Source organism: Lathamus discolor, chromosome 1, assembly GCF_037157495.1.
Source record: "Lathamus discolor isolate bLatDis1 chromosome 1, bLatDis1.hap1, whole genome shotgun sequence".
NCBI classification, from domain to species: domain Eukaryota; kingdom Metazoa; phylum Chordata; class Aves; order Psittaciformes; family Psittacidae; genus Lathamus; species Lathamus discolor.
The window spans coordinates 29,943,840-29,970,312 of record NC_088884.1 but is presented as its reverse complement, the minus strand read 5'-3'; the positions used below and the strand labels follow the sequence as shown (position 1 = coordinate 29,970,312).

Sequence of the window (26,473 nt, the reverse complement as noted above, 5' to 3'; positions counted from 1 at the left end):
ATCATCACTACACTAGAAATGGCTCCTTTGAGGAGAGATGATGTTAACCTTCCCGCAGGAAGTGTTCAGTTACAGACAGGGAAGTGTTTTAGAAGTGAAGATGTGACACGAGCCTGCTTGTGTAGTCTCAAGTCAGGACTGGCAGCTGCCACTATGGGGTTTTATGTCCCCTAAATTTGTACAACACACAAGCCCTGCTAAACAGAGATTACAAATCTAATTTTGAACATTATTTTCCAGCATTTTGCTTGTAAGGTGGGTTCAAGAAGGGCAGCATCTCCTTCTTGCTGCCAAAAGATCTAACACACTGAGCTCTAGCCAAAAAAATGCTGCCTTCATTTGGCAAAAAGGACCCAGTTTTCATGGAGGATGAGACAAGAAAGCCTAGTTTGAGCTGCTGCTGTTTGAAAATTACCTGAAAATGCCGCAAATTATAAGCTTAACAAGGGAAATCCCCAAATCCTGAAAAATAACCTAGTAAATATGATATATTTATCAAGAGAATGTTCGAGTCTTGGAGGAAAACCAAAAAAATCCCCATGGGAAGTCCTAGATAGACCTGCAGTGCTTCTCATTATCATCCTAGGAGTTGGGTTGGTTCTAGAATCAGAAAAAAACCAGAAAGGTCCAAAAAGCTTTCCAAGAGATGTAAATTGTAACAGAAAACATGACTGGGAGTCTAGGTAAAAAGTACTAGTTTAAGAAAAGTAAAACTGATTCCTTATTTACTGGCTTTATAATGGCCTGGGACCAAACCCATTGCTTCATAATTCTTAACTGCAACCTAAACTGGGGTTATAATAATCAGAAGTCAGGAATCCCAATTAAAGAAGATTTACCCACAGCGGCATGTGTTTCATTAGCAGGTGACATGAAGAATCAATATTTTATGACCTGCCACATATTTGAGTCATCTGTCATGTGTGATCCTAAGATGTTGAAGTTATTTGACAGCTCTAAAGCAGAAGGAAGCAAAACAGAAAAGAAGGGCTTTGCTGGTGTCACTTTCAGATAAATTTAACAGGCAATAGTCTACAACAAGCAATTAAAACACATTGGTCTCTTATTACAGAACAAATTCCATTCTGTGAGGCCTGGGGGAAATGCATCTCATAAAATCTGCTATTTTTATATAAGACAGCACAAACTATGCTTTCCCTGCATGGAAAAAAGGGAAGAAAAAAAGGCAGAAATGCTGCCTCTTAGCAATGTGCAGATGAATACTGATTTTGGCACCTTGCATAATAGGGAAGCAGAAAGATCCACCTGCAAAGCTTCAATACATGTCTTCTGCTGGGGTCCAGCTACTGAGTCCTCAGCTACCACAGACCTATACAGGAACCTACCCATGTGGAAGATACTGCATGTCTGTTGTCCGGATAAAAAGCACAGCAAAGAAAGGAGATCAGATTATACAAAAAGGAGGAAAAGCTGAAATGCCTGTGCAGTTACCTGCAGTTTTAGAAATGTCATGACTGCTCGTGCTGGTTTTATTGCAAGTTCCAGCTCTGAATCAGACACTGTACTTGAATCTCAGCTTTTCAAAAACAACCGTATTTGTTCCTCATAATTGCAAAGAAAACCCCTGGCTCAGGAAATGTGAGGTAAATAAGGCAGAAATCAGACTTTTCAGAAGCTCATGTTTGTGCGTCTCTCTGGTTTGCAGTGGTTTGTGGCTCATTAAGGTTCTCTGGAAAACAAGGATTTCATCTCACTAGCAGTGTTGACAGGATGTGTCTTCTCTCTCTTGTGGTGTGGAATAAAAAAGGAGATGTTTTCATTGGTTTAAATTTGCCAGTTTTCAAAGTAGCCAAGGCATTTTTTATCAGAGCATTTTCTCTCATTTTCCACATCCGCCTAGAATAACTCCTTTGATGCGATAAAAACAAGAAGCATCCAAGAAAACTTCCATCTCAACGCATTGGTATTTTGCACTGAAAATCCCTTCAATATAAAGTTCCTATGGGCAATACCAGGAAAGCCTGGGAAAGTCAAGAAATGTGAATAATGGCATTTTTTCCTGTCTTGAAGCAATTGTTAATCTGAGATTTTGCTAGCAATGGGGTTTGAGAAACACCTTGGTGAAGAAAGAGGGTGGACACACAGTACTGCAGGGGCTGTAGGAATGACCAGAAAGCTCATCTCCAGGGTTCAATGACCCATCCCTTAGGGAACACCATGAAACAACCACATTTGCCTCACCACAACCACAGCTGATGCTTTCCATTGTGTTACCCACATGGAGCAAGCCACTGCACAACTGCAGATGCTCAGTCCATGGCACTGGCCTCTCAGCATGGCTCAGAGGCAGCCCAAGATGTGTGCTAGGACACCTCTCCCTGGTCTGCTCAACAGAGGCTCAATGGCTTTGTCAGGCACATCAGGACTAAAAAAAGCAAGTTTTTCTCTCTCCTTGAGTTTCTGCTCATGTTTACTTGACTCACCCCAGCTGCAGGGACTTTGCAGCAGCAATCCCCTGCCCTGCAGTCTCAGAAACCCACGCAGCCTTTGCTCTTCCCTGGGGCTGGGGCGATCTGAGAGGATATGACTGCTAGAAAAGGGCTCCAAATTAGGAGATGTTTCAGTGTCTGAACCAATGAAATATTTAATCCCTGCTCTCTCTTGGATATGCATCATCACAGATTTACTTATCAGCTGCTCACTGACAGCAGCAGCTGACAAGGACGATGACAACTGACATGCATTAACCCAGCCGCACAACACAAGCTATCACTCCAGAGCAGAAATCCATCATTATTGTTTAAGCACCGAGGTGTCTCAGTTGGTGCCTGATACCATAGGCAGGCGATCCCTGCACTGAAAAGTCGATATTGCTGGGGTCTGTCAGAGGCGAGGGGCTCTCACCTGAGCCCTGGTAGCCCCAGCACAGACACCAGCAGCACCAGTCCCAGGGCAGCCCCAGTGCTGAGGGTACACGCAGGGTCCCCGGTGCTCCCACTGCTGGCCTAGCCATACCTTGATGGAGGAAAATAAGAGGGAAGGATGGACAGAAATAACTTGTTTAGGGGGTGGAAGGGTAGAAGCCTTTCTTAGAGCTTTCCTAGAGCTACCCAGCAGGATAGCACATTACACCCTGTACTCAAGGCTGCAGGTAAAGTGAAAGGGTTATTGCACAGCTCCTCAGGGAGTGCTGCTGTGGATGTTAACTGTGCAGACCAGACTTGTTATCCTTTTGTCTAAGCTTCCCCCTTTTTAACAGATGGGCTTCATTTCTGAGCAAATCTATATCAGTGTCTTCTTTACCTAATGGGTTGCACAGAACTACTGCTGTTCCTGAGGAAGTAGTGACTGAGCTTTGAGGAATCCTGATGAAATGGGGGCTTGGTTTGAGATGGTGGGATGGGTTTCTTCCCCCTCCCTGTTAGTGTTTTCCACCAGATCGGTTGCTTTTTGAGACCACCCTGCTGTCTCTTGCTGTTACAATGGCATCCTTACCTAGATAGGTGGCATTAACTAATGGAAATTGTCCATTCGTGTGTGTGTGTGAATCAGGTGTAGGGAAGAAGGAAGAAAGAAGCCACCAAGGCTCCTAAGCACTGGAGCGGATCTTAGGCTGTATGAGGTTTGATCCTTCTGGAGGACAGAATAAGGGAATGCAGCACCACACGGATGTCACATCCAAGTGTCAGAAGGCTCTGCTGGAGAATGAGACCTTGTAGAAAGAGCTGCCCTTCAGACCACTGATGGGCAAGAAACACCACAGGTTACAAGTGAGGTTCATATGGTTAAGGCTCCTGTATTCACACCTTCATACAGACAGGCCTCAAGGACAGGACCAGAGAACACTATGTAGTGAGATGTAGTGAGATGCTTACAGACTCATTACCTGAAGAGTTACTTGTTTAGTGTGTGTTGTGGGGACATCCCATACCAGAGCCATCACCAGGAGGGACAGTGTGTGGGAACCATAGCAGCATGCAAAAATGCGACAGTGGGGAGAGTAGGAAGCAGCTTTGAGGTGGCACTAGGGAGATGAAGCGATGCTGGGCGCAGAGGGTGGCATAAGGGGAGCACCTCTGCCGGCCAGGCCCCTGCAGGAAGTGGGAAGAGGCGAGAGCCAAGAGCTTCCTTCCAATGATCAGCTCCCACAGATGGGAGGAAGGCAATGCTAGGAGTGATGCTCTGTTCATTGCCATCACCATTTCGTATGCACAGCAGTTGCTAAGGCTCATGCCTTAAACTGCAGGGCTTGCTGGACACGCCAGGTCGTCACCTCCCTGTTCTGATGCCAAGGAGAAGGAGCCCAACCAGTACACTGTATCAGTCCTGTCATTCAGGGCTCCTGCAGACCAGCCTGCCTTCCCGCATGCTTTTCAGCTGGCAATTCCCTAACACAGCCCTCCCTTCTCTGTGGAGGGATTTTTTTTCTCTGCACTGTTAATCACAGTCTGCCTTCTGTACTGAGAGCTCTTCAGGGAAGGAATCTCCTCTTTTTCTTTTGCAAGAGTGCACTTAGCACTCCTGCAGCAACTCAGAAAAATGTTTAAGGGAATAATATAAATTAATAGCAATAATAAATCCTTATATATTGTCCAAAGCCTGAAGAATTGGTTTTGCAGGAATCCTGCAGAACAACTTTAAAGGGAAGACGACTGAAACAATGCCTTCATGAGCATCCAAAGTGCTCCTTGCTGCACATCAAACAGGTTTCCATGACGGATGGTGGTAACCAAAACCCTTGCCCTCTCCTTAGACCCTGGCTTTTCCATCTCCCAAATCCAGCCTTTGCTTAAGCTGAATATCACCTAACCCCATAGAGATCTTTTCAGTAGTTTGACACGTTATCTCATAGCCTTAGAAATTATTGTGGGCCTTAGGCACAGCCCCAGATATTTCCTGTTTGCCTAGAGAGTATATAGCCAGTTAATCAGTATTCCTCTGCTCAGGTAAGCTGATCATTAAACCACAGGTTTGAAACCTCAGACTAAAGCTTCTTCAGATCATTATCTTTCTGTTTCCAATAAACAAGTAACTTGGCACCTGGCTCTTTTTCAGAGGCACAAGTGGGATCAATGTTCACAGCAGGTTTTGATTGAAACCCAGCATTACAGCAGCCAGCCGCTCCAGGAGGAGTGCGTGCTCTGGGTGAAGGACCCACAGCCTTGCCTTGGCGAGCCCCTGCTCCAGATGTGCTCTGGACAAAGCACTCCAGCCACAGGACCCTTCCCCTCCACAGCAATCCCCAGCAGAGCCCCGCTCCCTTCCCTACCCACTCATCACGTTCTCTTTTCGAACCAACACAAAGCCCTACAAAGAGAAAGTTTGGAAAACTTTTGGAAACCCCTGGATGTGCCCTTGCACAGCAGGGAAGCAGGTGGGATTTGTGCCGTGCTCCCAGTTCACACAGCTTTGGCACTGGCCAAAAAACCAGAGGAATTCATTTCACACAATGAAAAGAAAGTTTAGAAGTTTGTATTATTCTGCAGCATGTAAGGTTCACCAGCACTCATGGTTTTCACTGTGTTTTCTGAGGTGTTTAAACTGAAGTTCTTTTGTATGTCCTAATTATTATGGTATAATTTAAAATCAGCAAATTATTTCAGGAAATGCCATTCACAGAAATGTCATTATAACATGCCAGTTTGGGCAGACAACTGTCACAGCCCTCCTCCTTTCTGCCAGGAGGAGAAAACCTCATTATATGAATTGGGAAATCATTCTGAGAAATCCAGTCTGGTGGAAAAAAAAAAAAAAGAGCAGAACTCCATTTGTGTCGCACCACTAAAATAAGCCCCATCGTAGCAGCTTCCTTATGCAGAGATTCTGGCTGGCGCCTTCAAGAGTCTGCTTTAATATCTTGGCTTTCTCCCAGGGCTGAACTCCTACTCTGTCTCTGCTGCGCAGACATGCAGGCTCAGACCAACGTGAAGCCTGAACAGCACACTCCAATGGGTGACTGGCTCTTCCCAGGCTCAGGCTTGCTCACAGCTCCCCGCAGGTGACGCTGGCCCTGGCACTGCCTTCTGCCCTCCCTGATGGCTGAGACAGGACAAGTACAGCTTTGTACCAGTGTCAACAAGGTTTGTTCTCCCAGACCAACTGTGTGCCCCTGTCAACTTCTGACATTGCCCAGCACAAGAGAACTCCTGGAAGATGGAAAGCTAACGGAGCTAGATATAAACTGATATTAACAAGATAAAAACCCTTTAAGAGTACACAATGACAATCCAAACATTTTCCGGCCAAGCTGCCCAGGACCTTATTGAGGTACCTCCAGTGCCATGGCTGGATCCTCGGAGAGGCTCTCAGTAAACAGGTACAGATCAAAGTTCATCACACTATTAAATAAAGACAATGCAGAGCTTTCTGCAGCTGCATCTGATCGCGTGGCTTGAAGGCTGACGAAACAAAGAAATATACCTCTGAATCCTCTGGGTTCCAGGAGAGCAACTGAAAAACAACTCCAGCAAATGTGCAGAATATAAATAAAGTAAAATATTTTCTCATTAAACAGTTAAAGAACAGGAAGAGTTTGGGAACCACTGTTCAGGGACTCCTGTTCAGTGACAGCAATTTATTCGGCCATCTGGGCAAAGAAAGACTGCAGCAAACCACACGGAGGAAATAAAAATAGATGAACAACAAGTAACTGATTTTGCTTGACTCGAGCCTACAACTCTGCGGAGCAGGAAGCTATTTCATGTGAAAGACATTATTGATGAAGGCATTTCAGCCTCTCTCCAGTCCTTCCAACAACATACTAGATCTCCCATGCCAGCAAACCTGTCTGGAGACGTGACTCCCATCCCAAACGTGCCAGAAACATCACCAAGTACAAAAGATAAATTGATGAGCCTTCTGGAAAGGGACCACCAGAGGAAGGAGCGTCTCTGTGGTGCTCCACAGTAAAAGAAAACTCTTTAGGATTAAAAATAGGAGGCTTTTTGCTGTGTTTGTTCATTATGATAAAAATCTTCCTTTCCTTGGCAGGCACAGAGCAAATATTGAGATGCAGGAAAACACTGCCCACTGTTCAGCAGGATCTGATCACTGCATCTCAGTGTTTCGGTACCCACCTTGAGCGGACACACAACCTCCTCCCCTGTTCTGCTGTGTGTGATGACAGCAGAGGGGAGGTGGTGCCTGCTCAGGAAGCACAGCACTGTAGCGCCAAGCTGTACAGCTGAGGGACCCAAAAGCTGTTGGTAGCAAGGCATGGGTAGCACAGCCATCATCCAGGGGAGCACTATTTCCATCAGCTCAAACTGGTGCCAGCAGATGATAGGGATGACAGCTATGACTTACTCCATCCTTGGATGGGTCTCTCTTCCCTCTGCCTGTTTTTCTCACCAACACATATGTGGTATTCTTGGAGCTGCATTCCAACCAGAGGAAAGCCACCTGAGCCAGGGATTAGGGAGGGTGTCAGGGAAGCTTGAAGCCTGCCCCTGTTCAGGATTTTGGAGCCTGTCACTGCCACTGGGTTATATTTAGCTGTAGTTGAAGCAGGATCATTGGCAAATGAGAAAACTGCTTTCTTTAATTTGCTCTAACCCCGGTTCTCAGGATCTGCGGTCAAAATTCACCTGCTCCCCCAGGCATGGTCTTGCTGACCAGAGCAGCTAAGCTGATTGCCATACGTACCTTGGCTCCCCCATTTTCACCAGGCTGCCCTGTTCCTTGCATTCCTACACCAGGCCAGTCAGCCCTTAAGCTGTCTAGCTTGTTTTATTGAGCCCTCCAGGGCTGGGGTTGAAATCTTAGACCCCCCTTCTGGAAAGCCATTTCATCCCCCATGAAGGCAGTCATGGTGCTCAACTGCACACCCCAACAGCACTAAAAATACCCATCCTCAAGCTGTGCTCAGACGAGATCTTTGACAGCCTGTTACAAACAACTAATCCAAAACTGCCTAATAATTTGATATTTCAGGCTGAAGATTATCTCCTATGCGTGGGAAGTAGTTTCTCTCTTCATGTCTCCATGCATGCTGTTAATCACTGTGTTCAGGATAATTATAACTCCAGGATCCCCACACCTCACTTAGTCCATCTCAGACTTTGCCCTCCAGTCTCACCCAGGTTTATGGTCTCACAGGAGCCAATGGCCCTCATCCACCCTGGGAACTGTGCTGAGATTAAATGAGTCACCCCCTGAGGGCTCTGTACCTCTTCAAGGACTACCCAGAGCTGCACAACCAATGCCCGACTCTCAGAGAGCTGACATTACGTGAGATAGGTACAATTCTAAACCCAATTTCTTCTCTCTCCCCCCAAAAACTCTCCTCACCTTTCTCAACCTTTCCATCTGGAAGAGAACAGGCACTTGAAGACGTCAAGACCACAGATGGGGATTTCAGACTAAAAGACTGTCCTGACACACCCTGGGCTCCACACTTCATTTCCAGATACGTCTCTCTGTTGATAACTCAGCACAGGCTGGTCAGACTTAATTGCTCAATCCTTTCTTTTTCTTTAATCACTTTGTCTTGACAACCACAATTTTCTCTGAAGTCTTTTACTCACTGTCGTAGCAGCTTCAAAAGCCATTCTATCTGGAGAAATAAGAGACGAAAGCCCAGAGCGTGATTCCCTACCGTGTCACTACTCTCCCATAGCACACTGCCTACAGCCAAACAGCCTCTGAACCGACAGCCATTTCCTCCTGTCCTGTGTCAGTCTCCACGTACAGCAACAGCAAAAGGGGAAAAAAGAAATGTAAAAATAAATTTACATTTTAAAACTACAAGGATTGGCCAGAGCCTGGCAGGGAAGGGCAGGACTTGGCCAGCAGGGTGGTCACTGGCAGCATTAAGCTTGCATTCTTGTGAATGACAGTATATGAGCTGCTGATGGCAAAGGTCTGTCCAGCTGTATGTCATACCCGGCTACCAGCAATCTGGACTGATCTGGCTGGATCCTTCAGTGTTTTTCTGTTCCTTCTTGGACAAGCATGTCTAACAAAACATCATGCTGTCTGTTCCGTGGTTAACTCTGACTCTCATTGCCCTCATGGCCCTGCAAGCACCCCCTCAGATGCTAAAAATGCCCTTTTGCTGCCATGATGTGAGCCTGGTGCCTGCAAAACAACCCGGGCCACCTTCTGACAGACATTGAGAAAATTCTTGGATGCTCTTGCAACCCTTCCCTACAGCCCTGGGAACATTTCCTGCAGCCTGTGCCCAGGGGTTCAGCTGCTGCCGCTGACAGGGTGTGCAGAATACCACCCCGCAGATGGACGGAGTCCCACCGTTCCACTCAGCTCTGGCTTCACAGGGCTTAAAAAACTCATCAATTTTTGTGTGATTCAAGTCTATTTTATTGCAAGGAAGTGCTGCAGCGGAAGAGCCAGCTCGCACCGTTCTGCTGAGATGAGCTTCTCCTCTAGTGCCGTGCGGACAAAACCATCACACAGTTTCAATACCAAAGTTTTGTCAAAGTTGTAGTAAGTCCTCAAGGTTTGCTGTGTACTGTCTTTAACCCCTGCCCTCTCAGGTGGTCTTCAGTAGCTGTAATGCCAGATCCTGCCTGCTGGGTTGCCAGGAGGAGGAGTAAATGCACTACGGCAGCTGTGGTGTGGACAGGTCATTTATACCGTTTTGTTGAGAAGATGCTGAGCAGTGAAACACTGAAATAGGGCTGCTAGTGAAACAGTTGGGAAATTTCTGTCCGTTCTTCCTTCCATCTCCATCGAACAGCCTTGTTCCCCCCTCACTGGGTCTAAACTGTAGTTCAGGGGCAGGCACCAGAGAGCGTAACTCCTGCACCTCCTGGCCACACAGCTATTTCCAGGTTAATCTGTGGACAGCATCCCCAAAGCATTTGCTAGAGTTTCAGCGTGGATCACCAGGGCTCTTACGAGTTTGGAGAGGACCCAAGTTGGTGCCTGGCTGCTTACAGGTAGCACAGATCTGGGTGGCCCTCTGAGCAATGCATAAGCAGCCCCCCAGTGAGGCCAGGGCAAAGGATGCTCAGTGCATCAGGAGTGAAGAGGCACCCAGAGCAGGTAGGCAAAAACTTAAAGAGGAATACACGTTATTCCTCTCTCATCACGTGGAAAACAAAACCATTCTCTTGGGCCACTCAGGTTTTGTTATGTGTTATAAATGGAGTATCTTCAAAGAGATGTGACTATCGAACACTGGCTGCCCTATGCAGTTAGGCATTTGTCTGCTTTTCATGCCTTTTATTACACACATCTGGATATCGCCCAGGCCCTGAATGCATGTTGCTATTTTAATTTTGGGGTGCAGTAACTACGAGTGGAGTTTTAACACACTTAGCATTGCACCAACCCTGATGTAAACAACAAAACCACCTACCTGTGGTTACAAGGAGCTGAGCCAGATCATAGGCAGAGAGGCAAGAACTCCAAGCACCTCATTAAAACTGAACATGTCCAAATTTTTTTGGCCTACTGCCTGGGCAGCAGTGTTATCCAAGGTGCCTCAGCATGTCTACTTTCAATTGCAGACCTTTCGCAGTCATGTTTCTCTCCTTCATCTCCTCCTGTACACCAAACACAGTGACAGCACTCAAGAGAGATAATGTTGCACTCTAGGCTAGAGGAATACTGTGGTGGTGCTGGGAAGAAATCTCTGGTTCTTCATTAGCCCATGGGCCTCTGCCAGCTGATGTGGTTTTGGAATAGCACCAATGTTGGTGTGACCATGAATGCCAGTTGCTCTTTAGCTCAGTAATTGTGTGTGTTTGGAGACAGAAATAAAAGATTAACTCTTGGAAAGGTGCTATTTTCCAAATGCCACTCAAATAAATGGCAAAGAAAAGTACATAAATATGGCTGGTGACAATTAATGGTGTAAGGTGTTAAGAGTGTTGGAGAAAATATATATTCAGACCTAGAAGGTCTGCCTTTTTCTCTAGGATTACTATCTACCTGACTGGCTTTATAGTAACAGCATGTAAGGACTATCTCAAATTCAGTACATGCTTTATACCTTGGCAGGGAGCAACCTGGACATTTCCCAGTGATTCATCTTCAAAACAAAGAAATATAATTGGCATCTCTCTGAAATTGTACATAATCACTAAAATGTGCAAATCGCTCCAGGCTGACTCTTCCCTAGCTCTGCAGTCAACAGAAGCGACTGCTTGAGTTGAACGGGTCGAATATGAATAATAACGGTGTTGTCAGGATTTGAGCCTAACAGGCAGCCTGTCAGGACTTTAAATAGAGAATTTAACAGCAGAGCACCTGGGTAGTTTGGGTAATACAGCTTCCATGAAGACTGCTTTCATTAGCTGATTTCTAGGCAACAGCACTAGAAAAGGGTTGTAAGTAGCTCTAAGAAAGGAAACTTCAAGGAGTCAAAAGCCTATGATGTGATACGAAGCAGACTGAGGGGTGTTGGATGTGAATGACTGATTTCTGCCTTATCAGCTAGGCACCATTGGCATTTATTAAATTTCCTTTCCATGTGTATAACACTTGGGCACAAAATTTGTCAAAAGAACTAATAAAGGTTTCAGTATGTTACAACTGAGACACTGAGCACTGCTGGAGATCCAATAAGCGCTGTTAAGGATTTGAATAACACAGGTACATGAAACTGTGATTAAAAATAATTGAAATAAATGGTTTATTCAGTTCTATTAAATTTAGATTGTTCCTAGGAGTATCAGGGCATATGCTCCTCATCATGCAACTTTGGCTTTCCCTGGATTTCAGTTTTACCAGCTCTGGATTGGTTTAAGAGGCTCGCAAAACCCCGTATCTCACTTGGCAAATGAACAGATTGGACCCTAAAGCACCTTTTCTTTCTTTTCTTTTATCTAGTAGTGCTACTTACCTATATTAATAATTACCATACTAATTATAGTAGTAACTGTATTAGTAAAATACACCAAAATTCCTGAACCAGACCATTTTTAATAGATTTTATTTATCACAAATGTGTGCATTTCTCATCCATTGTTTATCCTTGATTTTTGATACATGTTTTAAAGGGAGAAAGAAAGCTCATGGCACTTTCAGTAGCAAGTTTTCTTTTACAATTGGAAACTACCATCCCCATTACATACTTGCGTCATAGGAATGTTTTTGCTACAGTGAGTACTGTATTTCATATTCATATTCTGGCAAAAGCAAAGCTGATCCATTTGTCTTCCACAGGGCCCTTCTTAGCTCAAGTTATGCCTCTTGAAAAGCTTATTTATTACTTTCTAGTCTCAGCAACATTAATTAAAAGTTTCTTTGTAAAATATATCTGAACTACGGATATGTGTTGGGTAGTTTGGGCTATAATTTTCCTCCAAAACAAACTTTTATTGAAATAAAAGTCAATTTGTTGGAAGATGATGGGGAAGCAGGCATCAGGGTCTGCTGGTGAAGGGCTAGCCACTGACTGTCTCACCAGGTCATGGTACCACAACCCGAGCTCTCAGGCTGGGTATCCTGCTCTGGAGTGTCATACACACTGGTGCCTGTGAGTGAATTGGCAGCAGGGCAAGCTGACCAGGAGAGCCAAGGTGTGTGAGGGATTGGTGGGAATGGGAAAAAATTGGCTGCTCCATATAACGATGTAATGGGGGAGAGATATATTTCTTTCAGTCTTCTTATAGTAACATTTTTAAGAGTTTCTAGTTCTGGAACTCTTAGTTCACTGTCATTTCACAATGAAATGAACTCTTTTGTTGTGGTTTCCTCCGAGTTTTGCATTCCAGCTGTGTCCTGCAGAGGCCGCTGTGTTACGATGATGGGAGTGCGGTTGTGATGAAGGTGGCTGTCCTGTCCCCCAGCCTTGTAGGGCCTGTGGCCAGTGACCCTTTCACAGAAGGCAATGGGGAGGCTGCCTGCCAGATAACTTCACGGTTTAGTCTGAGTGATGCAGGAGAGTTTAGCTAATGATGAACTTGCAGAGCTCTGTTGGTGCAAGAAGAACCTTCTGTTCAGTGCCAAATGCTGGCATTGGATTTTATATTTACATATACGTGGGTACTTGCAAATAGACTTTCTCATTTAGACCCTGTTCCGAAGAGCTGTCTCCAGTGCCAACTTGTGGGCAGTAACCTCCAGTGAGGAGGGAGGAGCCTTCATCGCCCTGTTTGCAGGGCCACTGCAGCCCGTGTCCGCTCTCCTGCATATACAGCTCTGTTTACAGTATATGGAAACTGGATGGGAATTAGTTTTTAAGGGAGATTTTGGGTTGAAAATACCTCTGTCCCCATTGCGGTCTGCTCCTTCAGAATTCAATACAAGGAATTATTTTGCTTTGTTTATGAATGGGGATTGTGTGCTCAGGGGAGTGAAGGAAGTTACTGATACAGAACAGGAATGGCAGGATTTTAACTCAATTCATGATATTCATCTAGCAAACGTCATTCTTGCCCCATACACATTGCATATTTATTTTCCTATTATTCAATCTTTGGATTAAATAATCTCATTATTTTGACTCCCCGTCGATAAGCTGATAAAAACTGGGTTTTTAAGAATTCCAGTTTACAAACCCTTGTCATATCTGAAGATTAAACTTGCCACGTTTCATGATAAATGGAAATGCAAATAATTAAGTCTATTAAAATATTGATCAGAGGCTTGCCCTGAGCCAAGCACAGCATGAACGTCTTTATGTTTGCTGGCAGTAAACCAGCTTCTCTCTTCTCTCTGTTTTGCACAGTCCTACTAAGCCAATCCTCACTAGAATGAGCACAAAACAAAACGAATAACAGCTTTTGTACATCAACATTAAAATGGGAAGAAGCTTGGGAAAGGGCCTCCGACAGAGAAGAACGCTGATGAGTGCAAAAATGCCTGATGGGTGAGCGCCACCTTCTAAATATAGATCAGCCAGACGTGGAAGTGATTTTCAGAAGAGAAATGCAATCATGGATTACACACCAGCTCATTAGAAACTGTTGCTGAATACAGCATCCAGAAGACATGCATGAAAAGTCACATTTGGGGAATAAATTAAAAGGGGTGTAGTTGTTGCTAGATAAACATATGTAATATATATGCATTGAAGAGGTTTGTAAATGTCATTTTTTTATTCAGACGGAAAGCAAAAAGCTTTAAAACCTTTCACAGTAGAGAGGCAGTTAACTCCAGACTATTCCTATCCCAGTAGCCAAGAAGCAGATAGGACATCTCTCTTAAATTAGCATTTATAAATAAACTTTCTGAATGTTTCCATCACATAGAGGGAAAAGCATAACTTTTACTGCTGCATTGCTGCACTTCATCTACTTCACTGTATAATAAGTTGACTAAAACTGTAAAGCTTCTCAATTTTTACTGCGTATGTGTTCCAATTAATCTATGTCTGTAACAAACTTGAGACTGGAAAATTATTTCCGACCTATATTCTAGTTCTGTGAAGCATATATACTATAAGGTATGTCTGAATATCATGATACTATAATTTCCCAAGACGCATAGAGTTGTTTGTATTTGAAGTGACAAAATAAAAGCACTTGATTTCTTTTTCTAACAGGAGAAAGTAATTTACCCCTTAAATGTAACAGACAGCTGCTCACTGCAAGGGCATTTATATTCTTTTCTTTGTCCTGCCATATAACTGCTGAGTGGCATTCTCTGGCCCATGCTAATGCCGATCAGGTGACGTGATCCAATGATCCCTTTTGGCCTTAATCTCAATACATGAATTAAAAGACTGGCAAGCAAATACACATTACAGATAGCTGTGTGAGGGCCGTGTGTGCAGAGCCCTGGGACACTGGTGGGGTGATGCTTCCCTCCACATGGGGCTCTGTGGGTCACTCCCCAAAGGGCACCATCATTGCCAGAAGCCACTGAGCAGTTAAACAAGGGAGGCAAGGGTACCAAGAAAGACCCCACAGGGAAAGGCCTGGATGCCAAGTGTCAGGCACAGAGCAGTGGAGGGAAGCAGGAACTCCCTTTCCTCTGCTCTTCTCTGAAAGGTCTCAGCATGGCACGTCTCCTCCTGGTGCAGGACTGGGTAGGAACACTCTGCTCCCTGCATTTTTCCCATCCTCTTCTGCATATCAAAGCTGAATACAGCCCAAAATGAACACTCCATTGCTAAAAATCTTTAGATTGTTTAAGCCTGTTGCTTCATTCTTTCCCTTTTGGGGGAAATGGCTAAAATAATAATTCATTGCTAATGTTGATCCCAAATAACACAATACACTGAAGGCATGAGAAAACTGGGATTTAACTACTGGCTGCACAGAAGAGATTATTGCAGAATTTAGTGTATGAATCTTTATTTTTGAATGAGAAATTATCTTTAAGTGAACTTAAGTCAATAAACACAGGGAATTAGAGAACTCTTCCATCTGACTACCAAGGTACCCGCGTGGCGCTCCTTGTCTTAGAGACTGAACGCTGATGCGGATGTCTGCCAAGCAAATTTATGTGTGAATCTGGCAGCATTATTGGGTTTTTTAAGTTGTTTTAATCCAAATCTGCTCTTGTAACAGCGCACAGGAGACTCTTCTCCTGACGCCTGCAGGACCAGCGTTAGAGCTGGTCAAAAACCCCACCCAAATCAGTCAACCACCTTAAACATATTCCCAGTACCTGCTGCTGACCTGGAGGGGATGCAGGTTAAAATGAAGTAGTTTACACCTAAGGCTGCATAAACTCATTAAGGTCCCACTTCTGGCAGGTTTTTTAATCTGTGATTGGACCAACCAATGCCAGCTGGAAAACGCACATCCTTAAGGGCCGGATGCATTCAGGAGTCCCTGTTAAATGGCGTCTCAGTAAAGCCTGTCCTCATTCAACTGCTCTTGTTGGCTCACAGCCACATTCTCACCTCCAAAGCCAAATTCCGAAGGGTTTACTATTTGGATTTGTTATCGTATCACTGTCTTCATTTGCTCCTTAGATTTACCTCTATCCCATGTTATTGCAGTCATGGCACTTTTGCTGTGACAGAATCACTGAAACAGGGTTTCTCTGTATTATGTTACTTTGCTATGGACTTTTACTGAGTTTTACTAAGTTTTGCATTATGGTGACTGTTTAATGTAAAATCCCTTTCTAAATATACACAAACACTGCAAAAACGGTGTCATCGCAACACCTCGCAACCCTGCCAGGGCAGCATGGTTTGAGTATGTACCATCTGTACACAGTCAGGAGAGACATACCAGGATGTCCATCACTAATTGTTGACTCAGTATGGATAGTATGTTTTATGGTTTTAAATGTTCCCTCTTTCCCATCCCAATCCATTGTAACTTGTCAATTGTAATTTTTTTTTAAGTCAACAAACTGTAAAGAAAACTGTTGAAATACCTGATTTTCTGTAAAAAGTAATAACAATAATTTTTGTTACTTTAAAGTATGCTTGGTATTAAAGTACCTAATAAAGTTCAACAATGAATTTTGTAGCATACTAAAATAAAGTGTGATAGTGCTTTTCTCCAGCTCACCTGTGGTGACGGCTGCTGTTGTTGGGATTACTGTCCTTCCCCTGGACACAAGCCTGGCTGCCTCCTGCACACCTGCACCTACACAGATCCCTAAGATATGTAAAGTCCAAGTAAAATCTTATCCCTTATTGAGTGCAGAGATTCCTATGTGTGGATCATATTCACAGCATAAGAATATTGGTAGTGCCTGACTATGCATTTATGGACAACAATATAAAGTTCCTGATTACTTTGGTATAAAACGTAGTTTATAGCACGAGAAAGAAGAGTGTAAATTATTTATGAGTTAGTTATAGTTAGATTGAGAACTGCCAGGTTTGTAGGATGGTGAAGTCCTGTTCATTTTTACAGGCAACACATCTCAGTTATTCCTAAATAGATTGGAAATCTCAAACAAGTGATCAAACAAGTAATTTGGAGGACACAGTAAAGTTCAGAAAGTGATTCCTCCTGATTTCACTACATGGAGAAGAGAAGGCTGCATGGAGACCTCAGAGCAGCCTTCCAGGACCTGAAGGGGGACCTATGGAGATGCTGGGGAGGGACTCTTCTTTAGGGACTGTAGTGACAGGACAAGGGGTAATGGGTTAAAACTTAAACAGGGGAAGTTTAGATTGGATATAAGGAGGAAATTCTTTCCTGTTAGGGTGGTGAGACACTGGAATGGGTTGCCCAGGGAGGTTCTGAATGCTCCATCCCTGGTGGTGTTCAAGGCCAGGTTGGACAGAGCCTTGGATGGCATGGTTTAGTGTGAGGTGTCCCTGCTCATGGCAGGGGAGTTGGAACTAGATGATCTTATGGTCCTTTCCAGCCCTAACTATTCTATGATTCTATGAAGTTACACTGGAGCCATCAATCACAGACCTACATCATCCCAGAGCTTACACCAAAAGGTAAGTACTTTCTTGTCAGACTAGGTTTGCCTCCATGATGCTGGCACAGTGGTACCTGCATCTGGAGATGATCTAGAAATGATTGTGAGTGGGGTCTAATTATTCCCAGACTCGCACACTCTGCCATCTGTCAGCTGGAGTAACAGATCAGCTTCCCTCGCACCATCCGGCTTCCCCTGTTCTGAACAGGAAAATGTAATGCTGGGCCCAGCAGCTTTCTGCCCATTTTCACTGTGCTACTCTGAAGTCCTTCAAACGTTTACAAGTTCCAATAGTTCCAGGTGATTCTCTGAGGATTTGAAATGGAGTAAGAACTAGAAAAAAATAAACTAAAAAAATCAAGCCAAAACAGATTTGTCCTGACTGGTTTATACATTGAAAAGCCAGACATACGCTGGGTAGCTTCTGAGCGGTGCCAGAAAGCAACATAGATTCTTTTTCCAGTGTGCTAACGTCTAGAGGTTTACACATTTCTCCTTTCCAAGGAGCTCTGCACAGAAGGAACAGCTTTGCCTGCTGCTGGACTAGCTGGCAGTACCTGCACACGAGTCATACTTGCAGCCATTCCACCTTGATCTGTGATTTACATTAATATTTCGAGAAGAGACTTTCAAGGAAGGCCCAAAATTCTGCAGAAAGTAGAATATGTGGTTTAAAAATTCATGCTCTTCCCTTTATATCAAACATTAGGCCCATGCTGCTGAATACACAAAGCCAGGGCTTGCTGTGATCAGATACTGCCTTGACACTTTGTATTACCCATCTGTCTCTCTTAAATTTTTGCTTAGTGTCACTTTATACTGCCTTCTGAAATGCCTCTTGCATTGTAAAAAGTAAACTGATATATCCTCCCCTTCTTCCAGATAGTCCCCTAACACCACTGGGGGCACTTACATAGCTTTTCCACTTCACAAAGTCACACTGTCTGTGCAAGAGACACATTTATGGGGAATAAAGTATAAGCAGCCACATTGCACTCATCAACTCCCAAGAAGAGCTGTGGCCTGTAATTGCCTATGAGACATTAAAAAGCTCCTTTCTTCTTTTTGGAGCGGTTCCAAAAGTTGCTGCAAAACACTTCCCAAGACCACTGGTGTGAGACCAGCCTCCAAGTTTGAGCATCAGCTGAGGGAAAGCAGCCTGAGAGGAAAGACGCTCCATAAAGCTGTAAACTGGGGCTTTGAATTTACTGCCACAAACTGGTTTTAAATTAGCAGAGCAACATGGATAATTACTCCTCATTTTGTCAAGTGCAAGTTAGCTTTATATTAGCCTAACACAGTTGTAAGGATAATTAATAAGTAAAATTATTTATGCATTAATAATAGTTATTAATCTATTACCTTGCTATTTCTTGGGGGTGGGGAATGGAATAAAGATTGTCAAAATTCCTATGGGCTAGGCTGGTGTCTCTTTGGTATGATTACCACATATTCAAAAAATGCTCCCACAGTTTAACAGCAGAAGATGCTCTAGGATTTCAGTTACATTACCAGCTACACAGAGCCAGGATCTCCCCATCGGGTCTTAGCGCAGAGAGGTGCGAGTTTTGCTCTGCCATAGGCACCTCATTACTTTGATGATTCTCAAACACAGACTCCTCACAACGCATCAGGTGAAGTACCAGGATGTCAGCAAAATGTCAGGCTTACAGGTATGCAATTAGCACCTCGGTTCTCCTTTGTCTGACTTGATTCCAACACAATGCAAAGTTAGTAATGGGCTAGGTGGGAGACATTTAAGTTCAAAAAAGAAAACTAGCTCTCCTCCCTGTTTGCTCCAGGTTTTTTTCCATTAATAGAAGGAAATTAGTGGGCATGTCACTGGGACATTCTGAGACTCAATTAATTGCCTGCTGTATTTGTCAAGTTTCTGAAAAGGCAATTGAAAATAATGTAAAACATTATGCTCCTCAGGCAATGAGCTGAGCTGGTTAGTGGCATCAAAATGAGGGAGTTTTCTGGAAGAGCTTTTAGCATACAAGCAGCTATCTGTGCCATCAATAAAGGAGCTGGCTTAGTCAGTGTAGCTGAATTCCTTCAGAAGGATAAGGAATAACATCATTAAGAAATTCTGAAAAAGCTTCCAATTTAATACGTGTGGTTGCTGTTTTTTAATTATTATTTTATCTACTGTAATATAATGTGAAAGTCCTCATTTACAGGTTTTAATTAATTCTGCATTAAATAACGTGAAACATTTTCAGACACACATACCTTGGGGGTGCTGAAGGCAACGGAGAGGCTTTCCTGGAGCAGCTCCTGGCAGCAATGGCTATTCAGCATATCTGTGCTGCCATCTAATGGCCAGCCTCCTCGGGGGTTATTACTTGGGAGTGATTTACGGGCAGCTTACATTTGAGTTCACAGCGATCAAGGTAACAAAACCAATGCACAGGTAAGTGCCTCCCACAGACCAGGCAGAAATCAAGAGGTGAAGCCCTCAGTGGCACTGGTCAGCTATCGCGTTTGAGAACTTCTACACTTCCATTCGAACTTCTGAAGACTGAAGAGAACAAGTTCACCTCTGTGAATGTGGATGAGTACTTTGCCACGCACGTTAAAAGTGTTCACCAGAGTGATACAGCCCAGCGCTTCCCAGGGACAGGTTTCTACATTTCCCAGGTAGGACGAAATTAGTCCTCTATTTGCCTTCTAAAGGAATAAGTAGGCGATGTTGACATCCTCGTCCCTCTTGGCATATGACTTCAGTTCAGGCTTTCAGTGCTGGTATAGATGTCTTCTCTCTGAGTTCATTGTAATCTCATCACTTTATTAGAGAAAATTTAGCAGACTTCTACTTTTTCCAGTTTGTGGATCCCAAAAAATTTTACAGATCCCTTTCTAGATTTCATACACACATGGCCCTACAGAATATCAGGACTTGTTTTCAACAAGTGATCTTTTGTACATCACCTAAGAGCCATCTATGAATCTTCAGACTGAAAACTGCTGTTCCAGAAACATGCCTTTTGGGACTCAGTGCATTCCTACACCTCCTTTTGCAAGAGTTGTTAATGCCCGTTGTTCTTTTCCCCATCCTTTCTTTGCTTTCAGTTTATCCCTACTCAGATGTTCTGTCCAATCTAAAGAATCCCTTACCCAGAAAACACAATGCTCAAAGCTGGTACGGGGGAAAGGGATGGTCTACATCGATCGTGCAGCTTAACATGAAGTGACTGCTAGGAAGACTCACCTGAAAAGGCCGGGGAATGCTTTCATGATGGCTAGCTAAGAAGAAACAGATAACCTGTCCATCATACCTGAAAATCTAAATCCTTCGGCCACAGGACCCCACTCCTCAAGGATGACTTAGCAGGGTGAAGACCACCTCTGAGAAACAGGTAGGACACCAAAGCTCACTGGTTGTGCCCACTCACAGGGCAATGTGAATTACAGAGAGACGTGGCAGGAATCAGAACCTGGAGAGCCGAATGGGAGCCCTGAAGAAGGAAGTTCCCTATTGCCATGCTAAACCTTCCTTCCTAAATCCCACAGCTTTTCAGACCACTGTCAGCTCCAGTGTAAGATGGGCAGGTAGGCCTGTTAGCAAGGCTGTCAGTGGTGTTTGGGAGCATGAAATGGAGTGATGGAAGAGCAGAAGCAGCAGGCGTCAGAAATAAAGGAAAAGTTAGGTAGGTTAAGTCAAACCCCTGTACCAGAACATAACCATACCCAGCCAGCATTCCTCCACATTGCTCTTGTTGAAAACAAAGGTTAATGAGGCTACTGAAATTATGACTCTGAGATGATAGTAAACGTAGCATTGATGAATTATGGTCATACAGTAGGAGACTGATGAGCATCTTCGAAGGTGGCAAGAACATGGAAAATCAATGGTACCTAAATGAACATCAGATTTAGGCCACCCTAGATAGCATTTGCTCTGAGTATACTAAAATCTGATCAGATTATGGATTACCAGGCTGAAGGCTGGGAGCAGCTAAAGTCCCAAATCCCAGAGGAATGAAGCAGGGACTCTAGAAGTCACTAACACAGTAACTGTGAGCAAAAGCGTGCTGTGAGGGTGCAGTAAGAACACCAGGCTGTGGCAAGCATCCCAGTAGCAAAAAGCCCTTCCTCCCTGTTGAGGCTGTGCAGCCTCTCACAGTCCCAAAGTGATGTCACCAGGCCCCTGCTACTCCATGGTAACTCCAAGGGGGTGTCTGGACGACAGGAACTGGAGGCAGAGGCATCCTGCTCAGGCACCATACAAGGAAGGAAATGGATGGGGATGTGGCAAAGCCCAGAGAACTGACCTGGAGAAAGTCCAAAACCAACACTGTGGTTTGCCAGGGTTTCTGGCTGAGAAGCTCCAAAAACAATAAGGAGAGTATCACCACAGACGTGTGTCCCATGCATTTCATACCAAGGCACCTGATAGTTTTCTCAGAGGCCTTAGACAACAGGCATCCAAAATGAGTTTCTAAAATGAAATTACATTACAGGTATTTGTATTTAAGCCAGCTCCATGACTCTGCCTGCTGCTTTCACAGGACGGGAGTCACTGCTTCATGTTGGGCTCTGAGGAACTACCACGACAGGCAATATTGACAGTCAGTCATCATTGGGCTGTGCTTCTGTTACAACACACCTCCAGCTGTCACCTTACCAAATAAAATACATGCTCATATTTCTTCTCCTTTTGGCTGCTCTCTGCCTTTACAGGCTTCTCCAAAGTAGAAAGCAAAATGTTAATGATACCTGCACTCGGCACCCATGTAAAACTCAGCACATTCTACCGCTTCCCAGTGGCATGGTTATTTTGTTTTTTACAGGAATTATGGAGGGGTGAAGAGGCTGGGCTAAGCTTTTACAGACTGGAAAATGCAGGGGAAAATCTCAAAACCTGGGGTCCATGTGTGAGAGGCCTGGAGTCACAGCATCACAGGAATAGTCATGTTGGAGGGGCCTTGGCAGTCCCCTAAGTCCAACCTTCTTCTCCTTAGGGTCAGGGCTTTATCCAGTCTGGTCCTATAAACATCAAGGGTGAAGAGTAGATGATGTTTCTGGGAAACCTGCTCTGATGTTTAATTATCCTCATAAATGAGTCAATAATTAAGTAAATATCAACCAGGAGACACTGATACATGATATCAGAGCAGCTGCTATGTGCGTGGCTCTGCTCTCAAGGGGAACCATTCCAGTCTTCTCAAAGTACATTTTTAACTCTTAGGCATGTGTACAGAGGTTAAATTGTAATAACTTTACAGTGCTAATTTGTCATTGTTACTGAATTACATTCTTCCTGTAGTTGGAAGGGACGTTATTTCCCCTAGGCTTGTCCGTCCTGCCTGTAAGCGCTACAACCAGAAAGTTTTGTTACTCTGTTGAGAAGAAGTAAATGTACATAGACCAAAAGACAAATGACTGTTCTGTAGCCCTCACACTTGTAGCTGTGCTTTTGGCAGAGTTCCCCATCCAGAAAAAGTCAGGTTGAATCAACACACAGCTCCCAGTCCCATGCCTGCAGCCCAGGCAGTAAACAGCTCTGCCGGCATGCAGTGCCTCTGTTTCATGTTGTGTAAGAATACCAGGTTCTGTGGAAACTGCTCTGTTTTGCAGAGATAGGTTAGGAGATCTGCAACAGGCTAACAGTGAAAACTGAAACACCTTGTTATGGGAAGCTGCTGCTGAAATCCAGAATGATGTGAAAGACGGCAAGCACGAGTTCCTTGTGCTTCAATGCAACTTGGTGGATGCAGGAGCACAGATGCCGGCTTGGTGGTGTAGAAGATCAGTGTAACAGCCAGTGGTTATCTGTTTCCAGATCATGAATTCTGTTTGTCTAGGACCATTTGTCTGCTGGTGGAGGAAACCTTTCCAGATACGGGAAAGTAGTCAAAATCTGGAGGCAACTGCATGCATGTTACACCATCACAGACCCTGTTTCTTCCTGGACTTAAGCAATCTCTTGAAGGTAATAAGTCTTCTCTCCTGTTTCTCTGATTTTCTTGTCCCACTCTTCCTTCTACCTTTCTTAGCAAGAATATTGCTATTTTTATTGAGAGTTTCTGATAACTGGTGTTGATCTGAAAGCCCCAATAATTTATTCTGGACTTCTCAATAAAAAAAAATTTATTACGTTGTTTCATTGCTTTTGTTGGTTTTGTCATTTAAAAAGTGACTGCTCAGCACTCACAGTCATGATGAAAAGCAGGAGAATACACACATCACATATTCCAAGGGTTTCTAAGCCAGAAGGCAAACGAACTCAAAGATCAACTGTACTTAAACCTCATTAGTTTTAAGCCCATCTCATGTGATTTTTCTAGTCTGATCTACTGTATTTTAAGGCCAAGTACTGCAGAAACCAGCTAAAGAGAGCACTCTTCCTAGGGTGTGGAAAAGAACATGCCAGCCAGATGTCGTCCCAGGCCAGAGAATGAAGTAGCATGCAGCAGAGAGAACAACCTCCTGCCCTGAGCTGCCTGACGCAGCCCCTGCTGGGCACTGAGCCAGGAAACAACAGCCCGAAGCAGTTTTCATAGAATCATAGAATAGTCAGGGTTGGAAAGGACCTTAAGATCATTGAGTTCCAACCCCCCTGCCATGGGCAGGGGCACCTCACACTAAACCATCCCACACAAGGCTTCATCCAACCTGGCCTTGAACACTGCCAGGGATGGAGCATTCACAACCTCCCTGGCCAACCCATTCCAGTGTCTCACCACCCTAACAGGAAAGAACTTCTTCCTTGTATCCAATCTAAACTTCCCCTGTTTAAGTTTTAACCCATTACCCCTTGTCCTGTCACTACAGTCCCTGATGAAGAGTCCCTCCCCAGCATCCCTATAGGCCCCCTTCAGGTACTGGAAGGCTGCTCTGAGGTCCTTTTGAGTTGGCTTTCTGGGCTGTGAGTGCACACTGAAGCCGGCTCATGTTCATTTTCTCATCGACCAGCACCCCCAAGTCCTTCTCCGCAGGGCTGCTCTGAATCTCTTCTCTGCCCAACCTGTAGCTGTGCCTGGGATTGCTCCGACCCAGGTGTAGGACCTTGCACTTGTCATGGTTGAACTTCATAAGGTTGGCATCTGCCCACCTCACAAGCATGGCCAGGTCCCCCTAGATGGCATCCCTTCCCTCCAGCGTATCAACCGGACCACACAGCTTGGTGTCATCGGCAAACTTGCTGAGGGCGCACTCAATCCCACTGTCCATGTCACCGACAAAGATGTTAAACAAGACCGGTCCCAACACCGATCCCTGAGGGATGCCACTCGTTACTGGTCTCCAGCTGGACATCGAGCCATTGACCACAACTCTTTGTGTGCAGCCACCCAGGCAGTTCTTTATCCATCGAGTGGTCCATCCATCAAATTGATGTCTCTCCAATTTAGAGACATGAGACATCTAGAGACATGATGTTTAGAGACATGAGTGAGTTTTCCCACTTCCTACTCCTGTTCTCTCCTTTTTTATCATGCTCCTATGGCAGGACTTTACAGATGAGGCTTTGACCCACAACCTAACACTCACTTCTTATTTTCACTGTCTTCTCTCCCACAGCTGCCAGATGGTTAGCATCAACAAGAGACTTTTTAAGCAAAAGAATTTATTGAATACAACAGGACATGAAGGGAAATTTGACAGACTGAATGATCATTCCAAAAGGTCAAGGAAGCAGAACTGTTTATGAAGACAGAGTAGACCAGACCCCTGTACAGCCCAGCCCAAGATTAATTGTTTGCAGATTGTGGTAACTAGGTGAGAAGCCCAGTGATATCTCCAAGATCCCACAACCAGTCCATGTCAAGTGAAGGCCCAGTCAAAGACACTGATATGCCACAGGTTTGTAAAGATTTGGGGGTCATCAGAGAAGAGAAAAAAAAATCAGTAGGGCTTGAGCACCAAGACACCAGGACTTCACCACCTGAGTTAAGGAGCATACATGTTACTAGAAAAAAATACTTAGGATGCTACAACTATGAAAGATCAATACAATCCTTTTCTTGGGACTGGTCAGTAATTTTAACTAGGAGAAGATAAGCAGATGCATTACTTAAGCTAAGTGCAATTTCTGTCTCCACATTTGCCCAGCCATGTGGTCTTGGTAGCCCTGGATCTTTCTTGCGTTTGCAAGGATTAGTCCACCCTGAGGCCCAGCCAGCTCCATCAAAACTACCAGTTGTCCCAATATCCTAGTTATGACCTCTCTACCAGACAGAAGCAGAGGAATTTGTCCACTGGTCTCAGGTCTTCAGCAGCTTCATCAAAGCATGAGCTGCAGACATAGTTTTGCTGGGGCTGTCCAACGTACTAAAATCTCAGATAAATCACTGCCAGTGCAGTGTCATGGTTGGCTTATGTCAATCTAAGCAGGTGCTACTGACAAGAGGAGCGGTCCCACCTTCCTCTGTTCCCATCACCCCTCCTGTGTCAGTAATAGTCCCTGTGTATCTGCACAGTCAGCTGCACCTCTGAGCTGGTTCAACCCACTCTATGGCCACATCATTATTGGTGCCAAAGTGCATTAGGGAGCACCAACATGGGGACTGAAAAGGAAGCCCACAGTAGATTGACATATTTTGTTCAAGAAACCTACACCTTGACTGTGTGTGCAGAGTAAATCTGGTGAATCCTGATCCCATGATGACAGTTACTGTGCAGAGTCTGAACAACCCACTTGCACAGGAGGCTCAAAGCACTCCATGCATATCAGATCATCCAGTTCCAACTCCCTGCCATGGGCAGGGACACCTTCCACCAGACCAGGTTGCTCCAAGCCCCTTCCAACCTGGCCTTGAACACTGCCAGGGATGGGGCAGCCACAGCTTCCCTGGGCACCCTATGCCAGCACCTCAGCACCCTCACAGGGAAGAATTACTGCCTAATATCTAATCTAAATCTGCCATCTTTCAGTTTCAGGCCTTCTACCTTTAGGTATTCGAAGGCTGGTCTAGGGTCTCCTTGGAGCCTTCTTTTCTCCAGCCTGCACAATCCCAACTCTCTCTGCCCGTCTCCATAGAAGAGGTGCTCCAGCCCTCTGATCATCTTTGTGGCCCTTCTCTGGACTCACTCCAACAGGTCCAAGTCCCTCTGCTGTTGGGGGCCCGAGAGCTGAACACAGTACTGCCGGTGGGGTGTCACAAGAGCAGAGTAGAGGCAGAGAATTACATCCCTCGACCTGCTGGTCACGCTCCTTTTGATGCAGCCCAGGACACGGTTGGGTTTCTGGGCTGCAAGGGCATGCTGCTGGCTCACGTTGTTGGGTTATCTATGGGAAGGGCTGTTC

The 26,473-nt window shown here is 44.7% G+C and overlaps 1 protein-coding gene across 1 annotated transcript in view; it reads left to right on the top strand.

Annotated features, from left to right (window-relative positions):
• The window catches only part of LHFPL3 (LHFPL tetraspan subfamily member 3), a 250,633-nt gene extending 237,001 nt beyond the window's left edge, over nucleotides 1-13,632 (top strand). Inside the window, exon 4 of the mRNA XM_065666402.1 lies at nucleotides 13,601-13,632. The gene's annotated coding sequence lies outside the window, so the exon portion shown is untranslated. The remainder of the gene's footprint in view (nucleotides 1-13,600) is intronic.
• Nucleotides 13,633-26,473: the final 12,841 nt, after the last annotated feature.